Source organism: Canis aureus, chromosome 4 (assembly GCF_053574225.1).
Source record: "Canis aureus isolate CA01 chromosome 4, VMU_Caureus_v.1.0, whole genome shotgun sequence".
Classification (NCBI taxonomy): Eukaryota; Metazoa; Chordata; class Mammalia; order Carnivora; family Canidae; genus Canis; species Canis aureus.
This window is the reverse complement of record NC_135614.1, coordinates 81,662,054-81,687,339: the sequence shown is the minus strand read 5'-3', so window position 1 is coordinate 81,687,339 and position 25,286 is coordinate 81,662,054. Positions and strand designations below refer to the sequence as shown.

Below are 25,286 nucleotides of genomic sequence, written 5' to 3'. Positions count from 1 at the left end.
AACCACAATGAGATACCACCTCACCCCAGTGGGAATGGGGAAAATTAACAAGACAGGAAACCACAAATGTTGGAGAGGATGTGGAGAAAGGGGAACCCTCTTGCACTGTTGGTGGGAATGTGAACTGGTGCAGCCACTCTGGAAACTGTGTGGAGGTTCCTCAAAGAGTTAAAAATAGAGCTGCCCTAGACCCAGCAATTGCACTGTTGGGGATTTACCCCAAAGATACAGATGCAATGAAATGCCGGGACACCTGCCCCCGATGTTTCTAGCAGCAATGTCCACAATAGCCAAACTTTGGAAGGAGCCTCGGTGTCCATCGGAAGATGAATGGATAAAGAAGATGTGGTTTATGTATACAATGGAATATTACTCAGCTATTAGAAACGACAAATACCCACTATTTGCTTCGACGTGGAGGGACCTGGAGGGTATTATGCTGAGTGAAATAAGTCAATCGGAAAAGGACAAACATTATATGGTCTCCTTCATTTGGGGAATATAAAAATTAGTGAAAGGAAATAAAGGGAAAGGAGAGAAAATGAGTGAAAATATCAGTGAGGGTGACAAAACATGAGAGACACCTAACTCTGGGAAATGAACAAGGGGTAGTGGAAAGGGAGGTGGGCGGGGGGCGGGGGATTGGGGTGACTGGGTGATGGGCGCTGAGGGGGGCACTTGGCGGTATAAGCACTGGGTGTTATGCTATATGTTGGCAAATTGAACTCCAATAAAAAAATAAAACCCCATAAAAAAAGAAAATTATTTTCTAACATCAAGAATTTGGGGTTTACTTGTACCCTGTTGGTGGGAATGAAAACTGCTCCATGTTCTGTGAGAACTCTGTGACCCAGGAATCACACTACTATATATCCAAAGAATACAAAAACACTAATCCGAAGGGACACATTCAGCATCACTTATAGCAGCATTATTTATAATAGCCAAGCTATGGAAGCAGCCCAAGTGTCCACTGGACAGCCCATTCACTGTCCAGCCCAAGTGAATGAATAAGGAAAATGCTATATATATATATATATATATATATATATATATATATATATATACTCAACAACAACAAATATATATATATATGAAATCTTGACATTTGCAATGACATCAGTGGAGCTAGAGAGAATAATACTAAGTGAAATAAGTCAGAGAAAGACAAATACCGTATAATTTCACTCACATGTGGAATTTAAGAAACAAAACAAATGAGCAAAGGGAAAAGAGAGAGAGAGAGACGAACCAACAAACAGACTCTTAACTGTAGAGAACAAACTGATTTTGGTTACCAGAGTGGAAGTGGGTGAGGAGGGGATGCATGAAATAAGTGATTGGGATTAAGAAGTGCGCTTATCCTCATGAGTACCAGGTGTTGTATGGAACTACCGAATCAGTATATTGTCCACCTGAAACTAATATAACACTGTATATTAACTGGAATTAAAATTTTAAAAAAAGAATTCTAGGTTTATATAATAGGTTATTTTGCCCCTAGCACTTTAAAGATGTAATTCCAATGTCTTCTTTCTCGGATTTCTTTTTTTTTTTTTTTTTTTTTTCCCTGATGAAACTTTAGGCATTAGTTTTCTTTTCTTTTCTTTTTTTTTTTTATATTTGGATTGTTTCCTTCCCCACTTACTAAAGCATTTGTCTTGATTTCCTTTTTATATTTAGTTCACAGCCCTTTGATTGTGATGTGCCTATTTTGATTTCTTTGTATTTATCCTGCTTTGGACAAAGTTCCTTGGATTTCTGAGTTGAGTCACTATGACACTTTGGTAAAATTCTTGGCCTCTGTTTTCTTAAATAGGTCTTGAACCCTGGGACTCCAATTAAAATGTATGCTAGAACATTTGATGTTTTCTACAGATCTCTGTATTCTTTTATAATTTGTATTATTTTTATTCCTCATCTTTGATATTTTATAGATTGGCTTTAAGTTGACTGATTCCTTTTCTTCTATTGCATCTAATTCACTGTGAATTTCAGTAATGATTTTCTAACATTATTATTATATATATAATATATATATTATATATTATATATATATATATATATATATATATATATATATTCTCCCATTTCCTTTGTGGTTTTAATAGTTTCCATTTCTGCATTGAAAATTGCCATCTGTTTAAGTATGTAGCAATATTTTCCAAATTTTTTAAAAATATTTTATTTATTTATTCATAGAGACAGAGAAAGAGAGAGAGGCAGAGACACAGGCAGAGGGAGAAGCAGGCTCCATGCAGGGAGCCCGACGTGGGACTTGATCTTGGGTCTCCAGGATCATGCCCTGGGCTGAAGGCGGCACTAAACCGCTGAGCCACCCGGGCTGCCAAATTTTCCAAAAATTTTAACTAATATTTTTTCATACTTAATTTTAAGATCTTGTCTGGTTATTTCTAAATCTTCTATTGATTCTTTTCTCTCTTGATTATGGGTATATGTTTGTGCTGTTTTGGAATTTCTTAATCTTACTTATATGTAGGTCATGGTCTATATGAGACAAACCATGGTGGGGGCACCTGAGTGGCTCAGCAGTTGAGTGTCTCCCTTTGGCTGAGGTCATGATCCTGGGATCCTGGGATGGAGTGCCCCATCAGCATCCCCGCAGGGAGCTTGCTTCCCCCTCTGCCTGTGTCTCTGCCTCTCTCATGAATAAATAAATAAAATCTTAAAAAATAAATAGGATGTTTAAAAACTTTAATACTTTCAAAACAATAAATATATAATTTAAGTTCTCAACTATGTTAAGTTTCACCTTGAAGCAATATTTCATTCCCATATTTTCTTCCATGAGATTTAGCCTGTATATAAATCTAGAACTCATATATTAACTTCAGATGGGTAGAGATATCAAAATGCTAAGCCAATTAATTATTATGTTTATAAGGAACTAACTCCAAGTGAATAATAATGTAAGAAAAAAGTGAAGTCTTGGTAAAGAAACCAAATATAAGGCCTGGAAGCATATTATGCTTTTTTTTTTTCTTTTTTGCGACCATCATTTACATTTTTATCAACAGGCTAAAATTAGCAAAAAGGACTAATGTAGTTTTACATCTTATCTCTAGTTTTTAATTCTGCATGTTAATTTTCTTTTTTATGTGAGAAATTTTGTATTTACCAGTGAAGTATGTGTGTGTGTGTGTATGTGTGTGTGTGTGTGTGTGTGTGTGTTTTAGGGATTTTTAAATTGTGAAATTGTTAGGAAGTTTGTGATGGCAAAATATTGGTTTTAAAGGTTTTTTTTTTTTTTTTATTGAATACTTTTCTATCCTTACTACACCTGAAATGAAAAAGCTCTGAAGGGAAAAAATAAGTGTGTGTATGTGTGTGTGTGTACTTTTAATTAAATAATTTATTTTTATTTTATTAAATTTCAAATGCATAGTAAATGCCTATGCAAACGCCCATCCATTTGGCTTCAAACAGATACATAAAATGTTAATTATCTTGCCACACTTGTCCCTCTTCTATCTCTCCTTTTCCCAAATAACTGCGGATGTGAGGACCTTCTACCCCTGAGTCTGTCACCATATAGGTCTCAGGATGAAGGCCATTAGCTTCTATGTAATCTATAAATTACCTATGAAAATCAAGTGATGTTATAATATAACCAAACAAAATATCCTCCTAGTTTTCCTTGGCTGGCTCTGCAATTCCCTTCATTCTTCTAATTTATTAGTCTAGGTTCATTCATTGCATGTTTCTGTGAAGTCTCATTTATCTCCACCAACCTACCTCATTTACATTGCTGCCTCTGTTCTTCATGACAGCAAACTTTTGAAAAGTACCGAGCAGTAGGTACTCTGAGAATAGTGTCCTGCATTGTGAGTCGATCTATTTCCTTTTGACTCAATTCAGTCAATAATTTCTGGAAAGAGCATTAAATGGGTGATGCTGTTTAACACTTGCCATACACCATGCATAGCAGATGGCCCCACATTGGTGATGGGAAAATGTAATGTTTAGTTAAGGAGGAGACTGATAGATTTCATTATTATGAGGGTATATTTTTCATTTGTAATTAAGAAGTAAACTATGGGATTATTTCTTGAGACCATGTAAACAATCTGTTCCTTAACATTCATTCACACAATGATTTTTAATGATTTTTAATAGCTTTTATCTTTGCCTAAATCTTTAAAAAATGGTGATTTTAAAAGGCCACCAATTGTCCATTTGTAAACAGGCCTATCACTACAAAAATAACCCTTCTCCACATTTTCTCTTTCTTCTTATGGTTTCATGTAATTTTTTAGTTAATTCAGGTTGCTATAAACCATTACTGTCATGATTCTTCTTTATACTCAAATTGTCAGCTTTTTCATCCCTCTTCATTTCAGTCTTACATCTTATTTTTTTTTGGAAATGTTATTGAAATATGAAACACATAAAGAAAAGAGCATAAGCAATTTTACTCCTTGATACATTTTCACAAAGGGCATGAATATTTTTATCTGCTAATCGGATTAAGGAAATGAACTATATAAAAATCTGAACAACTCTCATGATATTGTTTCCCAATTACAGTCCTCCAGACAGCCACTGTATTGACTTCTAAGCTTTCCAGAAGGGTCAGAAAAAGCCATCCTGTTGGCCCACAGCCCTGGTCCTCATTATTCTTACCATAATAGGCAGGTGCATCAGTACTTGGATCATCCAGACTCTTGCCTCATAATTAATTATTCATAATGCTACCATATGTCACTAGTTGCTAATATCCCATTTCTCATTGGCTGTTACTGATATCAAGTCCAAGTATACCTGGAAATGAATTCCTAAATCTCATTTTTAAGGGTCGTTTTCTGGGACCACTCTTTGAACCTATGCTGAGCGAGCCAGGCCCCATCCGGAAAGCAAAATCTGAGTTAGGTATGTCAAAACAGAGAGGTTAATATGTGGATTTAATGAGTTATTAGAGAAATGGACATGTAACAGGGATATGAGAGAACAATGAAGTAGTAACTTCGGGAAGAAGTTACTGCTTGGAGTAACAAAGAAGAAAGCTTTCGGTTGTTAGTATCTACAACTTGAAGAACGGATATAGTGCTTAATTGTATATGCCAACTTTAGTATGCCAGATATTTACTTCAATAATTTTTGGATGTTTTTGTGAGGATGTTTTTTAATGTGTTTAAGGTTTACATGGTAAGTTGAGTAAATTGGATTGCCTTTCCTAGTGTGGGAGGGACTCATAGAATTAATTAAATATCTGAATAGAACAAAAAAGCTGAATGAGAGGGAACCCCTGTCTGACTGCCTTGAGATGAAGCATTGGTCTTTTCTTGCATTCTGACTCAAACTGAAACACCAATTTTTCCTGGGTGTCTAGTCTATAGGCTTTTGAACTGGAACTACAATTCTGAGTCTTAGGCCTTTGGACTCATTTCTGAGTTTTAGACTCATTTCTGAGTCTCTCTTAGGCCTTTGGACTCATTTCTGAGTTTTAGACTCATTTCTGAGTCTCTCTTAGGCCTTTGGACTCATTTCTGAGTTTTATTTTTTATTTTTATTTTTTTTCATTTCTGAGTTTTAGACTCATTTCTGAGTCTCTCTTAGGCCTTTGGACTCATTTCTGAGTTTTAGACTCATACTGGAAATAGCCCAATAGGTTTTCCCAGGTCTCCAGCTTGTTGAATGCAGATCTTGGGATGTGTTGGACTCATAATCACATGCATACACAACGTAATGATGCGATTTCTGGAAGTGCCAGAAAAATAACCTGAGGTTATTCAAGTGGTTATTCAATCACTGCTCGGGTAAAGAGCCATTTCTATGGTAAGTCTGTTAGGAAAGCAAAGAAAAAAATTGGAGCAAATAATTTCTCCTTCTTCCTGCTTTCCAGTCTTCCTCTGGTGCCACCATCCTGTACTAAAATCTCACAATAGAGTCAACTGATAAAAGAAAAATACCTTTCGCAAAGATCCAAAACTAGTATCAAAGAGTAGCTTAATAACCCTGACTTCTGAATTGTAGATTAGATTTATGAAAATTTGAACTTCATATAAATGAAATAATTTAGAACAAATAGTATGTACTATTTTACAAACTATCCATGTGTCATTTACAGATAACTCCATCCTATTTAATGTTAGTCAATACCTATATTTTCTTTAACAATATTTATATTTAACTCTTTTAATCAACTTGCTTTTAATTTGCTGTCTGTAATTTCTGCAATGGTCAACAAAACTCCAATTTATGCTATCTAACATCATTCTATATGAAAAAGCTTCAAGATCACGCAGCCCAAGGATCAGACTGTGGGTCTTCAGAGTATGAAATGTAGTGGCTGGAATCATAGCAGGACATGTGTTTAGAAGGTTTCTTCCCCTGTTTGACCGAGTTTTAGTTGCAAAGAGTATAGCCTCTACTGTAGCCAAAGAAGGGATTATGCTTCTAGAAAAATCTCAAGGAAAAGTATTGCAAGCAACAGTAGTAGCTGTTGGATTGGGCTTTAAGAGAAAAGAGGAAGAGATTCAACCAGTTAGCATCAAAGTTAGAAATAAAGTACTTCTCCCAAAATATGGAGGCACCAAAGCAATTCTAGATGACAAGGAATATTACTTATTTAGAGATAAGTAGTGGTGACATTCTCAGAAAGTATGTAGACTGAAATAAATCATTATTGAAAGAGCATACATGAAGCTGAGTATTCCACTGAAACAGTGAAATCTTTCATCATGTAGATAATCTCCATGTCTCTCTTTTATAATAAATTAATGGTATTCCCCCCTGCCAAATAAACAAATAAATAAATAACTTCAAATTTCAGTTTTCTGTGGTATGTTATCCTTTTTTTATGAATATATTCCTATTTCGGCAATATTTATTTCAATCTCAAATTGAATTAAAATGACTCAGATTTTAACATTTCAGATTTTACACTGTACTGTAAAGATGGTAAAATTATCCACAGTAAACTTTAATGGACAAATTTTTCATTTGTCAATTTCAAAAGTTTTGATAGATAAAAATAAAAAGTATCAAAAAACATATAAACAATTGTATGTCATTCACAAAAGATACAGTGAAATTCATTCTAGATTAACTGCTTAAGATGTTTTATTATCCATGATTGCTTTATATATAATTATATACAGAAAGATAAGATGAATTTCTAATTTTATGTACTTATTAAGTTTATTTATTTTTTTTAGTAATCTCTACACTTAACATGGGGCTACACCCAAGATCAAGAGTCACATGCTCTTCCAATTGAGCCAGCCAGGCACCCCTACACTGTCACCCTAAAGAATGAATCATTAAAAAGTAAATTTCACAATTTCAAGGTAAATTTGCATATATGATATTCATTATATGGTCATTCAACATGTTTCTGGTACAAAGTAAAGGTATTTTAATTTTCAGAACTAAGTAATATTAACTTAATATCTTAAACACAGGTTACCTAATTTTGTATAATTATAAAATAAAATGACAAAATTTATATATAATATATTCATCAAAACTTTAAGCTATTCAGAAGCTTTATTTAGAAAATACATTTTAAATATTTGCTTAATTATTTTAGAGATAGAGGGAGTACACATGGGGGTGGGAAGAGGGAGAGGGAGTGGGAAGGAGTGTCCTAAGCAGACTCCATATGGAGCGTGAACATTGCTTGGGGCTCGATCTCACAACCCTAAAATATAACCTTGAGATCATGACCTGAGCCAAAACCAAGAATCAGATGCATAATCGACTGTGCCACCCAGGTGCCCCTAGAAAATACATTTTAAAAACAAATGGCAATTTCCCCATTATGAGATAGCAAGTATCTTTCATCAATATTTCCATAGTTTTTTCTACATTCATAATCAGGGTATTAATCTGATAATTTGGTAATATAAACAATGTGCAATTCATGTTTCTAAAGCCAGAAAGTGATATTTCTCACTATATATCATCCATTCTATACTAAATTTCCATTGCTTATTAGAGCTAAGAAATTATTTTACCTGAGAGAAAGTTGGTAATTTTATTTGCTTGATTGAAAACCTTTTTATTATTCCTTATTGCCAATAGATTAATGTTAAACTAAAAATCCAGGAATTTTTGTAATAAAAAATTAAAAATAAATTATAGTGTGTTGGTTGCTTATTATCTATTAGAAATTTGAAAGCTATTCCTAGTGTTATTCTACACTTTAGTTAGTAGCTATGATTATTACTTCCATTATATAAATGAGAAAGGAAAGATTTAAAATGTTTAATGACTTTCCCAAAGACATAGCTGTATCCAGAAATTCACCCATGCTTACCAAATCCAGAGTCCAGGTTGTCCATTTTCAGGACTGCTATATTCAAGGTAAATGTTCTTCCCAAAGCATCCAAGAGTATTTATTTATCTTTTACATTTTATGCCTATTCTCCTTAAAAAATATAAAATCATAAATTCATTCCTGTAGAGACGGCTGTGACCTTTTTTCTACCAATCCAAAATGTTGGTTACTCACCCATTTCAGGTTCTATTACTTTCTAAAACCTTTCTTGCAATTCACTAGCCAAAAGGTTGCTTTCTTTCTTCTTAACACCTAAGAATTTCTTATGCTCACATAATTCAGGTTCAGAAGATTTCCTGTTTCATCAAGTCTGTACTTTGTATACGGAAAATATTTTAAAATGGCTCTTTGTGTCTAGATTTATCTCATTGCCTTCTATTTTCTTTTCCACTGCTTGAGAAAGGAAAGGTTTTCTCTACTTTCAAATTTCATAGCCTTTTCTCTCCCCTCTCTCCTATCCTGCCCAGGCAGACATCTATTTTCTGTCTGGGAATATGTTTCTCCTGTCTAGTGTTTGAGCAGTATGTTTTCCGTGAATTTTCTCCTGCCATGTGAAAATGTTACATAAGGCTGTGTTTGGCATCAAAGTTGTATTTGCCTTCTGCCCATTTACTTTGTGAACTGTGCACACAGGAAACTAAATGTCTCCATGGAAGAGGGAGAAGAAGGAGCCAATGGGAAAGTATTAAAATAACAATGTCTTATGCTAGACACAGTCCCTCAAAACAACCCTATCTAATAAATAAAGTTTAATTACTTTTTATTGTGTCTTCCTTCTGTAGAGAATCTTAATGTATCTTTCCAAACAGTAGTGCTTATCTGCAAAGCACCAGCATGGTAGGAAGGTATTATTCTCCTTCTGGTCCCCAAGTGTTTGAAGAATGGATTTAGATATTGGCTAAATATCTACAATTTTCTATATTTATGTTATTTTCTTTCTCACTGAGATTTCCCTTAGCACAGGTGTAACCACTCCCCAAAACATATGAGCTCCATAGCAAGTACTAGTAGGTGAACAACAGGAAAATGCTTGAAAAGCTGACTAGTTTGGTTTTTAGATATTGCATATAGTCATCTGGTTCTCCAACCGTTATTCTAGCCATACACAATTTCTCTTCTGAGACATTATTCTGCATCTAGTCTCTGGACTTAACAAACAAGATGTTCCCCGCTGATGTATTTCCACAGTGGTTGATTAGACCATGTAGAAAGCTACTATGTGAGCAGTACCTATCTAGTGTAGTCACAAGATGAAATTTCTTGTTCCTCTCTCTTCTCTTCTAGACTGTGCATACCTGGCTGGGGAATGGAGATGGGTGCTGATTGATTACACGTGTTTGCCTGGCCGGAATGGCACCAAACAATTCTACTTGTCTGATTTCCAGGGCTCCTAAGCCTTGTCCCTACTCAGTGCAGTTTTCCTTATCTCCGATCTCCGCAGAACTAGGGGCTCCTTAATGGGCCTCACTTACCATGAACTCTAAAAAAAAAAAGAGGGAAATGTTCTTTCCTTGACATACAACAGATAACTTAGAATTCAAACCCATCATTTTCCCGACTAACCAAAGGCTGGACACGCATCTCTTTGAACTGTTTACTCTTCTACAGAGTTTAGTCTTCTTCTCTAAAGCATAGTCTACTTTCACAGTTGTCTATGCTACAGATGATTAATAGACATATGTTCCTGGTGAAATGCCATGGCCCATTCGTGTTGTAATATTGCTCTTGAAATATTGTGTTGTGACATAGCTGGAGAAAGGATGCCAGCATTATTACATCACATAGATCTTTAGCTTGAATACACAAAAGAACCAGTCTAGATTTATTAATTGCATGTGCACTTGTCATGCTTGAGCTTGAGCTGTGCCCTATACTTCTAGGGAGATTTTTACTCAACTGTAAAATTCGGACTCCAAAGTTGGGGTCTTAGAAAACTAATTCTGGGCCTTCAGATAATTTTCCAAGATAACCAGAAAATGTGTTCGTACTAACAAATCTAAACAATTTGCTTTTTCTTGCCTTCACTTTCTCTCCCTCCCTCCCTTCTTTCCTTCCTTCTCTCTCTCCTTTCTTTCCTTGTCTCTTTCTTTCTTTTTTCTTTCTTTCTTTCTCTTTCTTTCTTTCTCTCTTTCTTTCTCTCTTTCTTTCTTCTTCTTTCTTCTTTCTTTCTTTTTTCTTTTTTCTTTCTTTCTTTCTTTCTTTCTCTCTCTTTCTTTCTTTCTCTTTCTTTCTTTCTCTCTTTCTTTCTCTCTTTCTTTCTTCTTCTTTCTTCTTTCTTTCTTTTTTCTTTCTTTCTTTCTTTCTTTCTTTCTTTCTTTCTTTCTTTCTTCTTTCTCTTTCTTTCTTTTTCTTTCTTTTTTTCTTTCCTTTCTTTTTTTCTTTCTTTTTTTCTTTCCTTTCCTTTCTCTTTTTCTTTTCAAGTCACACTGTACTTATTCAGGGATTTTTAAAACATGATTCATTAGCTCACAACATTGTAAACTCAGTCCCAAAGTGGTTCACTGGTCTCTCCACAATGGCTATAACTTATAATGACCTTATTACAATACATCTGCTATCAAAAAGGCCCTTGACTGTTACATCAAAAGTTATTAGTTGTAATTCTAGATGTTAATATGCTCTTTGTGTATATATGTGATCCTAGAAATTTTTGTCTGTGATGTGCCAAGTCTCCACATGAATTGGGAGTGGAACCCTGATTTCAAATTTAGAATCGCAAGAAGTAAGCTTATATAACATGTGTGTGCAGACGTGCGCGCACACACACATATACATATATATAACAATTGGATTTCTTACTGCATCACCATTCTGATGGAATGGCAGGAAAAACATTAAACCAGTTTTTTCTGTGAACCATCCCTCCCACAGAGGATTTGGAGCCTCTGATGGATGGGTTAGTAATTACCAAGAAAATGAGAATTGATAATCTAGAATGTTTCCTAATACTCGTATTCTTATTCAATACATTCTTTAATATCTGTCTCTTCAAATATCTGTTAGATCTTTGAGAATCATACTGTATAATATTTATTTTTAGGATATCTCAGGAAATTTTGGTTGAATGGATTATATCCTTTATTCTGTATTTCTTATCTTTTAAAAAAGAGCATATAATGAGCTATTTGAGGCAAATTATAAAACTGTGTAATGTATTTATATAAATAAACATGCAAAATCAGTTATACAGAATGATTTTAATTGTTCTGTCTGAACCAATATATAAATTCTTTAATAATATTTATATAGGATATATTTTTAAACACATTTTGAGGCTAAATTTTGATTAAATTTAGTTTGCTCTATCAAGTTAATTATCCCATTTCAACTTCTCACACTCCTACACATACACATAAACATACATGTGCATATGCAAACATAATTTCAGAAAATTATTTGATGGGTATTAGAGTTGATCAGTTGATGCCCCATATCATGTCCCGTGGGAAATAATATATATTATGTGTGCGAAACTGTGTTTATGTATGTCTGAATTTGTTATTGGTATAGAAAATAGATAAAAATATTTGAAGGAAAATAAGGGTATTACTAATTTGGCTAGTTTTTGCTAACTAAAGTAAATATTTGGATTGTATGAAACTTTGAGATTAATTAGATCAATCTGTGTTTTATGTTATCCACATAAATATATTTGAAAAAACAAAATTGCATATATTCCTATTATAATCAATTACATTTTAACCTCTTTGTTTATACATTTTATGATATCCAAGTGAGTATGCATGTAAACTACTCCTACAAAAAAGAAAACATTGGCTCTGCTTTTAGGAAGATAGAGTGAACTAGCTAATTGAGATATTGCAAAATGCCCAAGACTGTTTTATATATTTTAGAACTAAATTAAAAACAAAAACAAAAAAAAACAGAACTAAACTTAGGCTAATTACCAGGTATAGAAAAAAATAAAAGACAAATAGGAAAAGTCATTAATATATTTATATATTTTGCTTGTGGTTCTTAATATTGAACTGTTAAATAATTTCACATGAAATTGACAATATTAATATTGGTTTCTACCAGAAATAAAACAGTAGATAAAATTTAAAAATGTGTTTCACTCAACATTTTCACACTTGGCCATTCTCATTCATTTAAATTAACATATGGGTATTCTTTAAAATTAAATAAAAATAGTTCTTGCTAATGTCTCAGAATTCCCTCTTGGATGGTATAACCTAGACTTTAAATGACACATAAATCTAACCTTAATCAATAATGAACTAACAGGTATATTTTACAATATAGCTGAAAACATTTTTCCGCTGCTTCTCTAATGGTAAAGATAAGAACAGTTGCATTCTTGATTAAGCTAAAAATGTGTCAAGATATCACACTTTATTCATCATTTACATAGAGACTATTGACAGTTCACAACTAAAGAATCATGCGCAAAGATAGTAACATCATGATTCAGTGCTAATTAACTGTTTCTGCTGGAAGTCTTCCTGTTAATATTATCATGTCATGCTTGAATATTCTGAATTATATTTTACAGGGTATGTTTCATATAGTTGCAATTAATCCATCATTTTTGCTTATTATTGGTACTAGATAAACAACCATGAGCCTTTAGCATCTTTCAATTCAAATGTATTTAAGTACAATGTAATATCAATCTAAACATATATGAAATATTCAGATTAATCACTATTATTTAAAATAAACTGTATATTTTTATAGAGAGCAAGATATTCAAATTAGAATTGACCCCTTCTTGGGGACATTATTTCTTTCAATAAAAAAATAAAAATATAAAAATGCTTCATTTATATACCCAGAATTGGCACCAACATAATAAATACAGTGTTTAAGTTCACCTACCTACCCATAATAGTTGACATATTTTTCCTTTTAAAATTAAAGGCATTAGCTTTTAAAGTTAAGATACTGTAAACAATTTCTAAGAATTCTTTGCCTAGAATTCCATACCACTGTTACAATAAGTGTGTGGCCCAGTGTGTGTTATATATGTGGTGGTGTGTGTATTCACATATTACCCATTTATTCCATCATGCATGCTTGCTGAAAAGCCCATTGTGGTGAAGAAAAATAGGTCTTTGATGTTCTTAGCTCATCTCCTGTTTTCATTTCAGTGTCGTGTGTTGATCAGCTTTAGTGTTCTGTTGATAACCTCTTGGTTTCACAGCAGGTGCACTGATAACACAATGTTAGAGCTCTCAATGGCAAATTTGAGTCTCCAGAGTAGGAAATTTCCTCAACTGCATTAAATGTCATATACTTCTAAGCTACTCATAAACCCTTAAAATTAAGTAAACATATATCTCTGCCCCCAAATTATTCTAGTGTGAAGGATCCCAGCATCCTGAGACTTTTCAGGTTCCCAGTATCCTGAGACTTTGAAAGTCCTCTGAATGATAGGATATATAGGAATAATTTTTGTCATTCCACATTACAAGGAAGACAGTCCTTAGTCCACTGCCAGCAATATTTAAGGGCCCCACACTTTATTATTATTTCCAATATCCCAGAGACACAAAATATTAAGTGGATGAATCTATTTGCTACTTAAACACAGTTTAAGTCTTAGCTATTGATGCCAAAATATAGTTAGTAACAGCTATAGCAAAGACTGTAATAAAATTCAGGTCACCTAAGAATTTAAAAATGAAAAAAAAAAGCATAAAATTAAACATATGCTTACTACACGATTTAGCAATTTAACTCTCACATATATGTCCTAACTAAATGGAAACACATATGCACACAAATACTCACATCAAAGTTCATAGTAGCATTCTTCATGTTAGCTAAAACTTGGTAATAACCCAAATGCTAATCAATAGGTTAATAATGGACAGACACATTGTAATAAATCCAATACATTGGAATACTAATCAGCAATAGAAAATAGTGAACTGCTGATAAATTGAAAAACATTTAAGACTATATAGTATGTGGGGCAAAACAAGCCAGGGACAAAAGCATGTAATGTTCAATGACATTTATGTGATACTGTTGAAGAAGAAATTAATCTACAGTGTCAGAAAGCCTATCAGTTATTACCTGGGACTAGGGAAAAAGAGCATAAGGACACTTTTAGAAGTTAAAAAAATGCTTTCTATTTTAATTAGGGTGGTGAAAACCATGGTATGTGCATTTATCAAATTCTTTAAAAGGATACACTTAAAATGGATGTGGTTTACATGTAAATTATACCTCAATAAAGCAGACTTAAAATTTCAAAAGTACTAGTGTTCATTGCATATGCTTCACTATTTCATAGCTTTGCAAAAGAATGCATATTCTTTTACTTTCATTTGGTGATTCAGAATGGTATTAAAAGTTATTTTAATGTTGCAAATTTTGGTATAATGTTTTTTTAAGGATTTATTTATTTGAGACAAAGAGAGACAGAGAGAATGAGCAGGGCTAAGGGGCAGAGGAAGAAGCAGGCTCCCTCTGAGCAGGCATCTCTATGTGGGGCTTGATTCCAGAACTCCAGCATCATGACCTGAGTCAAAGGCAGATGCTGGCATCTTATTTTCAACACGAGTTTTAATTGTTATAAAATGGATGAAGAAAATCACGTAAGTAGGAGTAAAAATGTTCCGGTCAATCCTGTATTCCCACTTTATATTATAGAGTATAAATTTGAAAACTAGGGTAGCCCGGGTGGCTCAGCGATTTAGTGCCACCTTCAGCCCAGGGCGTGACCCTGGAGACCCAGGATCGAGTCCCACGTCGGGCTCCCTGCGTGGTGCCTGTGTCTCCCTTTGCCTGTGTCTCTGCCTCTCTCTCTCTGTGTGTCTCTCATGAATAAATAAATAAAATCCTTAAAAAAAGATAAATTTGAAAACTAGTATTTTATTTAATAATGCAATAGTTGGAATAAAGCCCACTCTATTCTATTTCCACCCTGTAGTGTAGTCTTTTTGATATATTTTACAGGTTATTTAATTTGACTGCTATAAGTCTTTGATGAAGGTTCCTGCCTATAAAGTGGAATTTGACCAATTCAAAAGATTTTTAGAATTATTTCAATTAGAATGTTTTCAATATCTGTTTAGCAATTGCATTCTCATGAGAAAGGGTGTATTTCATTTTAGTCAGCAAGTCAACAAGTATTTATTGAGCTCTCACAGGATGTCTTCTATTGCACTAAGCAAATTTATTACTTCCTTACAAGTACCTATGAAACATGGGGATGTTTTCCCAGAGTTGCTGTAAAACATATTTCACAGTATTGATTAAATAAGGATGAAAGAAAAGGGAAGAAATTGGCATTTCCATGTAAGCTTTTTTCTTTTTATGGCATAGTATATGCTTTCAGAGAAATGTCTCCCATTTGAGTATAAAAGACAAATTGTATTGTATTATCATACATACATCAGAAATTGACATGAACTTTAAATACAAAACTCTTTGAGAAAGATTTTTGCTGTCCCTGTGTGTATCCCTATGAACAAAGGGGTGGAAAATGAGATATGGAGATAAATAAAAACTCCCTTGGGCCTATTTATTTCAAATAAGTTGCTGACGTGCAAGATCCTTTCCAATGCTAAATTCTACATTATAATTTTCAAATTATGAACTGGCAACTCCCCTGAGCCTTGATCCTGTGCTTCTTTCCTGTAACAACAGTTGATTCCACGTCCGTCAATCACATGCCCACACCAAAACTTAATTTTAGACTGCGCCAGAGAATATCTTCAACCTTAGTTACTTTATAAATTAATGTAATTAGGGCAGCCCGGGTGGTGCAGCGGTTTAGTGCTGCCTTCAGCCCACGACGTGATTCTGGAGACCCGAATTGAGTCCCATATCGGGCTCCCTGCGTGGAGCCTGCTTCTCCCTCTGCCTGTGTCTCTGCCCCTCTGTGTGTGTGTGTATTTCTCATGAATGAATAAATAAAATCTTTTAAAAAATAAATTAATGTAATGAGACATATAACAATGTTTTTTGGAAGATCACATGCTGGTTTGGGAACCAGAAGTGCAATCATTCAGATGTGTGCTAACATATGCACGCAAATCTCAGTGAGATTTTACAAGCATTTTTTTCTTAAATCAGAAATCATTGGCTATTTTCTGAAATCCTAAATACAGTTTTCCCCAAATTATAGGTTTTTTTGTTTTCTTCCTAGTATCCATTCAGAAAGTGATATAAATGTATTCTTGAAAATGTCTCCCCTCCAAAAGTGGACTGGTATAGTTGTCCTTCTCTAAAGTATTCAATTGTTAAACTCTATAAAATGATCTTAGTGAGAAGATGCAATGACTAGCCAGTGGGTATTATTTTAAAAGATATGAACTTTTATATTTTTTATGAATGTTGTGAATAAAAAGATTACAAATACCTATCTTGTTGATCCATATTATACTTAGTCTACCTGTAGAATGAGTACAAAATAACAATTAAAATGAAAACAGCATGCCCACTACTTTTTCTTTTACTTTACACTGGTTTAAATGAAATAATATAGCAAAAAAAAAGGATACTTAAATGAAAACAATACACATGCTATTTATATAAGATGTTCAGCCCCTTTAGCTCAAAAGAAGGAATAGAACAATGTGATTATTCCTATTAGAAGGAGGACTCCATTCATTTCTATGAGTGGTTGACTTCAGGGTAAGTTACAATTTAAAATTTCCTACTGGGTTAATAGCAAGTACCAAAAGTTCAGAAGAGCATTAGTAATTACTTCTCCTAAAAGCCAAGATTTATTGGGAATATCATGCAGTTTAGCATTACGCATATCCTTTTCTTTTCATTGTGGCTTAAAATACATGCAATTTAATGTTTCTGTTCCTAAGACATTCAAAGACTATGTAATAATCAGAGTAGCTTATTTGACTATTTAAAGTTATTATGTATATATATATATATATATATATATATATAATTGTGATTCTTTGTGAAATGCATTAAAACAGTAAAAAGATGATCAATTCTCAACATCTCTGATTTATGATGAATAGGTCATATATTTGAGAGATTTCTCTGAAATGAACTGGTTTGGCTGTAGTAAGGATCATAGGGTGATTCAAATGCTGTCTAAGTTTTTAAGGACCACCATTAAAGGTTCTCTTCCTTTCCTGGAGACCAGGTCCTTAATAACATAAATGGCCTCTTCAACTTCTGAGATCACTTGTGGATTCAATCCACTGACATGCCAGCAAATTCTATATTAGCTTTTTTTGTTTGTTTTCTTCTTCTTCTTCTTCTTCTTCTTCTTCTTCTTCTTCTTCTTCTTCTTCTTCTTCCTCTCTGCTCCTGAGAGCATCTACTTGCCTTGCTGCTCAGATCATTGTCAGTGGTATTGTGGCTTCCGAGTCCACTGTGTCCTCCATCCTTCTCATTGCCCAGCACTCTGCTCCTCTAACATCCTCATTCTGTTCCTACAGTCACTTCACTGAACTAGAGCAAACCCTTTTCTTCCTGGCTTTTATTTCACTCTGTTACAGTGACAACAATTTGGAAATTGCTCTAAGCGCTCATTATCTCACAGTTATTTTAATGATCTATTTATTTATTTCTTGTTAGAGATTTCTCAGGCTTCCTCACAGGACTCAGGAGGTAGGGAGCAAAAGAGAAGCCAAGAGAGAGGATTGCCTCAGCAATTAGCCATGGCGTCCTAAAAGCCAGCCAGTTTGACACGAAGCTCAAGTGCCTCTGTTCTCTCTTCCTAAGACATTAATTCCTCACTTTGAGGTTCCTAGGTTTTCTGTGTGAAGAGATATAAGTGACTTGCTGGCTTTCCACATTATATTGAATAAAATGGCCTTAACAGTCCCCTCAGCTTGACTGAATTTTAGACAGATTTCCTTCCGGTTACAGGCCCCTGACCTCCCTTGTCTTAGAGCACTTACTTTAAAAACAAACAAACAAAAAAACCCAAAAACTCTCCATTGCAATCTTTTCCTCTGCCCCTTTGAAATGTAAATCTTCTCCCAGCCTTTTGGCAGTTTTACAACTGAGGGTGTTTTTGTTTTTGGTTTTTTAAGGACATAGGCACTGTCTCTGTGAAGCCTAATCATCAAGTTAGGGGCCTTACCTCCTCTAAGTCTCTGTCACAAGGCAGGACCCTCACTTTGATCAGCATCAATTAACAAAACACAAAGTAAACTGTAAGATTCAATAACTGCTGACTAATTTCTTTCAGGGAGGATTCCTATTCTGTTTTGTACTAGAAATCAAAATTATATTAATTATAAGGATATACATAATTATATATTCTAATAATTGATAATGTACTGTTATATTAGTATATAATTATTAGTAGCATATTAGAATTATATAAATATAGTATATACTCTACTAGATATATATTATAGTTTTATACTCAAAATTGAGTGTGGTGTTCTTTTAATGTGGCAAACCGAGATAGCATGAGCTGATAGGGAATCAATCTCCAGCACTGAAATAATACATTTGGAAGTTGGGCTGAGAAAAGAACCTACTAATATGGGCAGTGAGAATTTTGTATAAGAAGATTAAATCCTATGTACAGACCTGAGCTGCTTCGAGTGATATCTTCCTTATTTAGAAGACACTAGGGGATCCCTGGGTGGCACAGCGGTTTAGCGCCTGCCTTTGGCCCAGGGCGCGATCCTGGAGACCTGGGATCGAATCCCATGTCGGGCTCCCGGTGCATGGAGCCTGCTTCTGTCTCTGCCTGTGTCTCTGCCTCTCTCTCTCTCTCTCTGTGACTATCATAAATAAATAAAAATTAAAAAAATTAATCTTAGAAGACACTAAAACATACCTGGGCTCAAAACAACAACAAAAAAACATATCGTCGCTCTTAATTCTCTGCAGCATCCTAACTCCCCAACATAAATGACCAAAGTGGAGTTTGAGCTAGATTAATCAGAGTTAAAGTAAATGGCCAAACTAAAAAATCCATTATATGAGTGGATGAGTGGCACTATTTATGAATTAATGCACTGTTTCCCCAATAAATGAGTATCTGCCTTAAGAGATTAAAAAATAAGGTGCTTATTTCTCTCAGGTCCTGTACTTTCTTATTAGAGTGTGGGATAAGCCTCCGTTACAAGACATGAACTCAGAACAAGTGAGAATCTTGAGAATCTTATAACTCTCGAGGATTTCAGATGACTTTTGAGAATAATTACCGTATTTGGGGAAATGTTACTTTTGGGATGGAGAAGAGAATAAAATTGAGAATCACAGAAAGAGTTTGGTCTTTACATTTCCTAAGTAATAAAGATAAATGTGGGAAAATGCAATAGAAATAATTTTTGCAGTAAAACCAGAATGAGGCTAAATTATTTCATTTTTTAGAGACTATTAATGAGATGAAGGAGGGAAATGGTGATATAGTTAAGAGAAATATAGACTCCAGGCCATACTCTGGTTCTGATCATGGCTTCTCCATGTACTGTCTGTGGGATTTGGGTAAGTTACCTTTCTTTCATCTCAATGTAGATATTTGGAAAATGGGATAAAATATTACCTAACTCATTATAGTTGTATAAATTTTAAATAAGTTGATATTAATAAGGTCCTTAGAAAAAACACAGCTCTGGCATATAGTAAACATTGTTAAAATTGTTAAACATTGTTAAAATGTTAAATAACATAAAATCTTTTAAAAAATCACAAAATCAGTTCACCATGAATAACTACAGAAGAAATGATGCTCATTTCTATGTAATATAATTCAGAGACTGGAGATTAAAAGAAAGAAGATGGAACCATCATACTAAGGATCCTAAAAGTGCCTCATATGGAAGTGGCCCTGTGACAAAACCATTAATAATCTTGAATGTAGTGAGAAGCATACTGAGTGGTAAAATGTATACTTTCTCTTCCTTTCCTGGAGACCAGGGGAGAAAGGTCACTGAAGAGACTGAGATGTGAGCTGGGTGGGTACCTTGGTGGAAACAAGGGTGACCTAGAGAGATAATGTGAAATGCGAAGGAGCAGATTCAAAGCGGACAGTTTCCATTTGGAGATGGGATCAAATACCGTAAATTTAGATTCTCTCACTCACACCCTCAAGTGGGGATCTCAATGGGGGCGGGGGGGGGGACCACTTTCATACAAGGGAAAGAGTAGGAGTTTTCTTACTCTAAATATGTTGTATCAGTTCTTGATTACTAAATAATCAAAAGCACTCTATCTACTTTAAGTGGAAAAAGAAGTCATTAATGATTGTAGGGAACCTGCAGATTTGTTTAGAGGAACAAAGAAATTCTGATTCTGTTTCCCTTCCAGATACCTCACCAGAAGCACTCAGCAAGAACTCACCTGGGGATAAAATGTTACCTCTGCTTTTATGGAGCGTAAAACAGGTGTTCATTAGATGGCAGGCAGTAGCTACCGTCACTAGACAGATAGTATTCTGAAACTTGGTAACCCTTAGGAACCTGTGCTGCAGCAGACTCAAAAGCTAACATCATTGCTCACATCTGAAAAAAAAAAAAAAAAAAAAAAAGGAGAGAAAGAAAATCCTGTCCTGAGTTTCTTTCTTTATTCATGCTGTTCCTTTCAGGGGAGAAGTCTCACGTGGACACATCTGAGTGATTGAGGACTTAGTTCTAGCTGTAGATGCAACTGAAAATGTTTTCTTGATTCCCTTTGCCAGGATGGTGAGATTCATAGCATAAAGATATAGAAAAAGAGTATTCAAAAGACATCATTTTCCATCCCTTCATTTGCATTAAGCTTCCAATAATCAACATAAATCAACAACAAAATGTGTAACAAAACCTCATTTCATCCAAACAAAAAGACACTTTGATTGATGGCAGGCTGACTGTCCTGGGCCAAGTTACTTTAATTCAATTTTTGAACTTTCAATTCAAAGATCCTTATTGGTAAGGATATCTACTGGGGAGTTTTTGGAGATCAGAAACGGATAATATATGTGAAAGGCTTCTGGGGATAAGTTGATAAGTACATTCAACTTTTAATTTTTTTATTGTATCAGTCTGCAAGAATAAAATCCTATATTCCTCACCTGCTCTTTTTATTTTTTCATTCCAATTTTTAAAAATATAACATAGTTGATTTATTAATTGTACTTAACTTTATTGTCAATTTCCCCTGCTGAAATTTTAGGACTTAGGGACAAAAATTTTTATTTTAGTTGAATGATATTTGGCAAGAGCTTACATGAAAGCATGCAATAAGTGGTATACCCTTAATAAATATTTATTTATGAATACGTTTCTTTCATTTTCTTTTCTCAATGGTTCTTTCTCTTTCATATAAACATAATAACAATTTGTAAAGTATCCAGGACACTCTGAAAGGTTAACTTAACATATAAATGGGTAAATAAAGAAACAAATTATGCACAGAATTAGCTCCCCCTCAAAAAAGAAGAATAATAATACTTAGCAAATAAATGACCTTCAGTGTGGCTTTCTAGAATAAGCTACAATTTTTTACTTAAAAAAATTCCTGTTATGAAATAAAAGATGGAATATAAAAGATATTGAAACAAGTACCCTCCAGAAGTAGTCTGTAAATATTTTTATAAATTTTTATAATTTTATAAATTTGAATATATTTATTCAGAGAGATATGATTAAGTAGAAAATAAATGGGGTGTCCCAGGCAGTTTTCAAATGTTGCTTTTCACGAATATTATTTGAAGCACAAAATTGTGTTCTTTAGTCCAGTTATATCTGTTCTGAGGGTTTATCCCATTATGAAAAATGGGGTGTAATAGAGCTTGAAACTGAATGAGACTTTGACAACTTGATCTGATATTTTTCATGTTCCTCATTTCTGGAAAAAAAATATTCTCCCGGAGTAAAATGTATATTTAGGCAAAGGTAAGATGAACAGCTTACCTCCTCAAATGAAAGATGGAATTCAACTTGAAATTCTTACCATCATTTATGCTCAACTTTCTTAGAATATTTTATTAAATCTCAAGCAGTTATACACCTTAAAAGTCAGCCAACTGAGGCTTATTTTTCTTAACTATATATATCATTTTTATTGTGTCTCTCAATATAGTAGTAGGCACTGTCGGGATACAGAAGTAAATGGATCAAACATTTTGATGTGTGTGTTATGTATCAGGTTAATCATTTTATTTTATATTTTTCTCTTTCTCTCTCTCTCTTTAAAGATTTATTTAATTATTTGAGAAAGACAAGGTGAGAGATTCTCAAGCAGACTCTGTGCTGAGCATGGAGACCAACATGGTACCTGATCTCATGACCCTGAGGTCATGACCTGAAACCAAACCAAGAGTCTGATACTTAACTGACTGCAGCACTAGGCACCCCTATTTTATATTATCACTTTATCTTCACATTTAACTTTGACATTGATGTTATCATTCTTATTTTACAGATGGAAAAGCAGAAGCTGATTAAGGGCGGAAGCTGATTATTCAAGAGCAAAACATTCATCCTAATTCACCATTCTCAAAAAAGCAGCTAGAAATTAGCTAGAATCTAGTCTTTCAAGCACACTATTTTTTAAAAGCTCTCTGAAATCTATCCATGACCATTCCTTTTTATTCAAAAGGACTCAAATGTCAGTCCAAGATTTCACTAATACACACCCTGTAAACCCCAATAGGTAGTTGGCTTGTCCGTTTCCTTCTACTGTGTGAACTTAGAAAACATGGCTTTCTCTCAAAAATCTTTCCTGCATACAGGCAGATGCTTGATTAAATAATAATAATAATAATAATAATAATAATAATAATAATAATATAAAATAAACAATATGACAATATTGTATAGTTTCTTCTCCCAGCTTTCTAGGATTTTTGCTCCCTAATCGACCTGGACTTCAATTGAGAAAGTCCCATCATAGAATAGTAAGTCAGATTATCATCTTCCATATTGAGAAGTATTCTCTAAGAACACTGTATAAATACAAATCAAAGTGTACTATATACTATTTAGTATGTATGTGTATATAAAGCTACAACCATACATCCCCAGATATTATGTAGCTATTTTTTCTGTAGCACATTATAAAAGCAAAGAGATTTCAAGTTATGTAAATATTATATTTTATAGTTCTGGAGGCCAGAAGCCCAAAATGGGTTTTACTGGGGCAAAATCAAGGTGTTTGCAGGACTATGCTCCTTCTGGAAGCTCTAGGGAAGAATCTATTTACTTGCCTGTTCATGCTCACAATCCTCAACTTTATCTTCCATCTTCAAAGTTGGCAGTCACTTTTTTTTTTTTAAAGATTTTATTCATTTATTCATGAGAGAGAGACAGGCAGAGGGAGAAGCAGGCTCCATGCAGGGAGCCTGACATGGGATTCAATCCCAGGTCTCCAGAATCACTCCCTGGGCCGAAGGCAGGTGCCAAACCACTGAGATACCCAGGGATCCCCAAGTCATTTTCTCACATCACATTACTCTGACATTGACTCTTCTGTATCTTACTTCCATTTTTAAGAAGTTTTGTGATTTCATTGGGCCAGCCTGGATAACCCAGGATAATCCCCCTACCTCAAAATTCTTATAATGATCACATTTGTAGTGTAAAGTAATACTGAAGTGGGAGAGCTTGGTTCTTCTCATGGAGTTGAAGAATGAATCTCACAGACAAAGGAGAGCAAATAAAGCGATAGAATTTTATTAAGTGAGGATATAGAAAAGCTCTCAAGAGTGAGAGGGATCCCATCTGGGGTACCATATGATTTAGGAAAGATGTTAGGGTTCAAAGCCAATGGCCAAGAAAGAATTCTTGAGAAATCATTGGTGCAAAAAGGTGACTTTATTAAAGCACGAAGACAGGACCTGTGGGCAGAAAGAGTCACACTGGGGTGTGGCTGAGTGGCCCATTATAGGTTATAGATTATATTATTATATAGTGGGCCATTATTCAAGTTGGGAGGGGTTTAAATATACAGTAAGCCTCTCAGTCAATTTTGGAAGGAAAGTTTCTAGGACCTTGAGGGGGCTAGCTATTGTTGGGAAAAAGTCATTTATTACTGTCTAATAAAACCTAAGTCATGATGTATGTTGGTGGGCCATGTGCTTGGAAGATGATTGCCAAAATGAATCCTGGGGGTGTAGAGATAAAGGAAATGTCTAAAGGAATTCTTATATGTTAAAGTAGGCTTACAGGATCCAGGGGTAGGGGAGAAAGAAGTCTGGCTAGGATTACCTTTTGCCCTCAGCAAAGTGTCAACATCAAGGCAATTGAGTCCCTAGAGAAATGTTACTCTGCCTGTTTCAAGGACTTGTCAATGGGCTATAGGTAGAAATAATTTTTCTTATGACTTTGTTTCCCACACCAATATATTCACAGATTACAGGTATTAAGGAATCCTACGGTCCTGGAAAACATTTTTCCAAAATTTCTTAGGGCCTTACGCCAACCCTAACTCCCTCCCAACTCGACGCATATAATCACTACCCCTCACAACCCCAATGTAGCTGTTTTTGCCCACAGGTCCTGTCCCCATGCTTTAATAAAACCATCTTTTTGCACCAAAGACGTCTCAAGAATTCTTTCTTGGCCATAGGCTTTGAACCCTAACGTCTTTCCTACATCATTATGATGTGGACATTTTATAAGGCAATATTCTATATGTGTGTGTTTATCTATAATACATTTTAAAAATACAAACCTGCAAATTGGTGGCATTTAATGGGCTACAGTTGTTGTGTGGAGAATCTAATTCTTGCCTGAAAGTAAAAAATTTGGAAGAAGAAGTGTGTTTGATTTTTAAGTCCACAGGGTGCTATTTTATAAATGACTGCTCCAGTAAACTGGAAGGTCCACCTTTAAATAAGTATTAGTTCTTTCAAACTATTAGAATATTAGAAGATAATTTTAAGAAAAAGTGGTGCTCTGGGGTTGAACATTTGAATAAAATACATATAAAAATATGGCAGTATAAATACTATATTAACCTTAAAGAAAATGTTATACATAAACAAATATTTCATTCACAAATGTTTTTCTACTACAATTTAAACAGATAATCAGATTACTCTTCTAAATTGCTAAGTAAACAAAAGCATCTTGTGTGTATGTGT

General features: G+C 34.3%; 1 long non-coding RNA gene and 1 pseudogene across 3 annotated transcripts; both read left to right on the top strand.

The window, feature by feature from the left end:
- Nucleotides 1-4,740: 4,740 nt before the first annotated feature.
- On the top strand, nucleotides 4,741-24,278 carry LOC144313060 (uncharacterized). 3 transcript variants are annotated; one of them, XR_013378761.1, is made up of 6 exons: nucleotides 4,741-4,890; nucleotides 7,179-7,310; nucleotides 19,592-19,705; nucleotides 19,975-20,099; nucleotides 20,528-20,604; nucleotides 22,625-24,278. It is a non-coding gene; the product is annotated as an uncharacterized LOC144313060 (long non-coding RNA). The 3 variants fall into 3 exon arrangements; XR_013378760.1 differs by lacking the exons at nucleotides 19,592-19,705; nucleotides 19,975-20,099; nucleotides 20,528-20,604 and having other exon boundaries at nucleotides 22,625-22,999; XR_013378762.1 differs by lacking the exons at nucleotides 19,592-19,705; nucleotides 19,975-20,099; nucleotides 20,528-20,604; nucleotides 22,625-24,278 and adding an exon at nucleotides 9,587-10,542.
- LOC144312006 (10 kDa heat shock protein, mitochondrial pseudogene) lies at nucleotides 5,691-6,634 on the top strand (annotated as a pseudogene).
- Nucleotides 24,279-25,286: the final 1,008 nt, after the last annotated feature.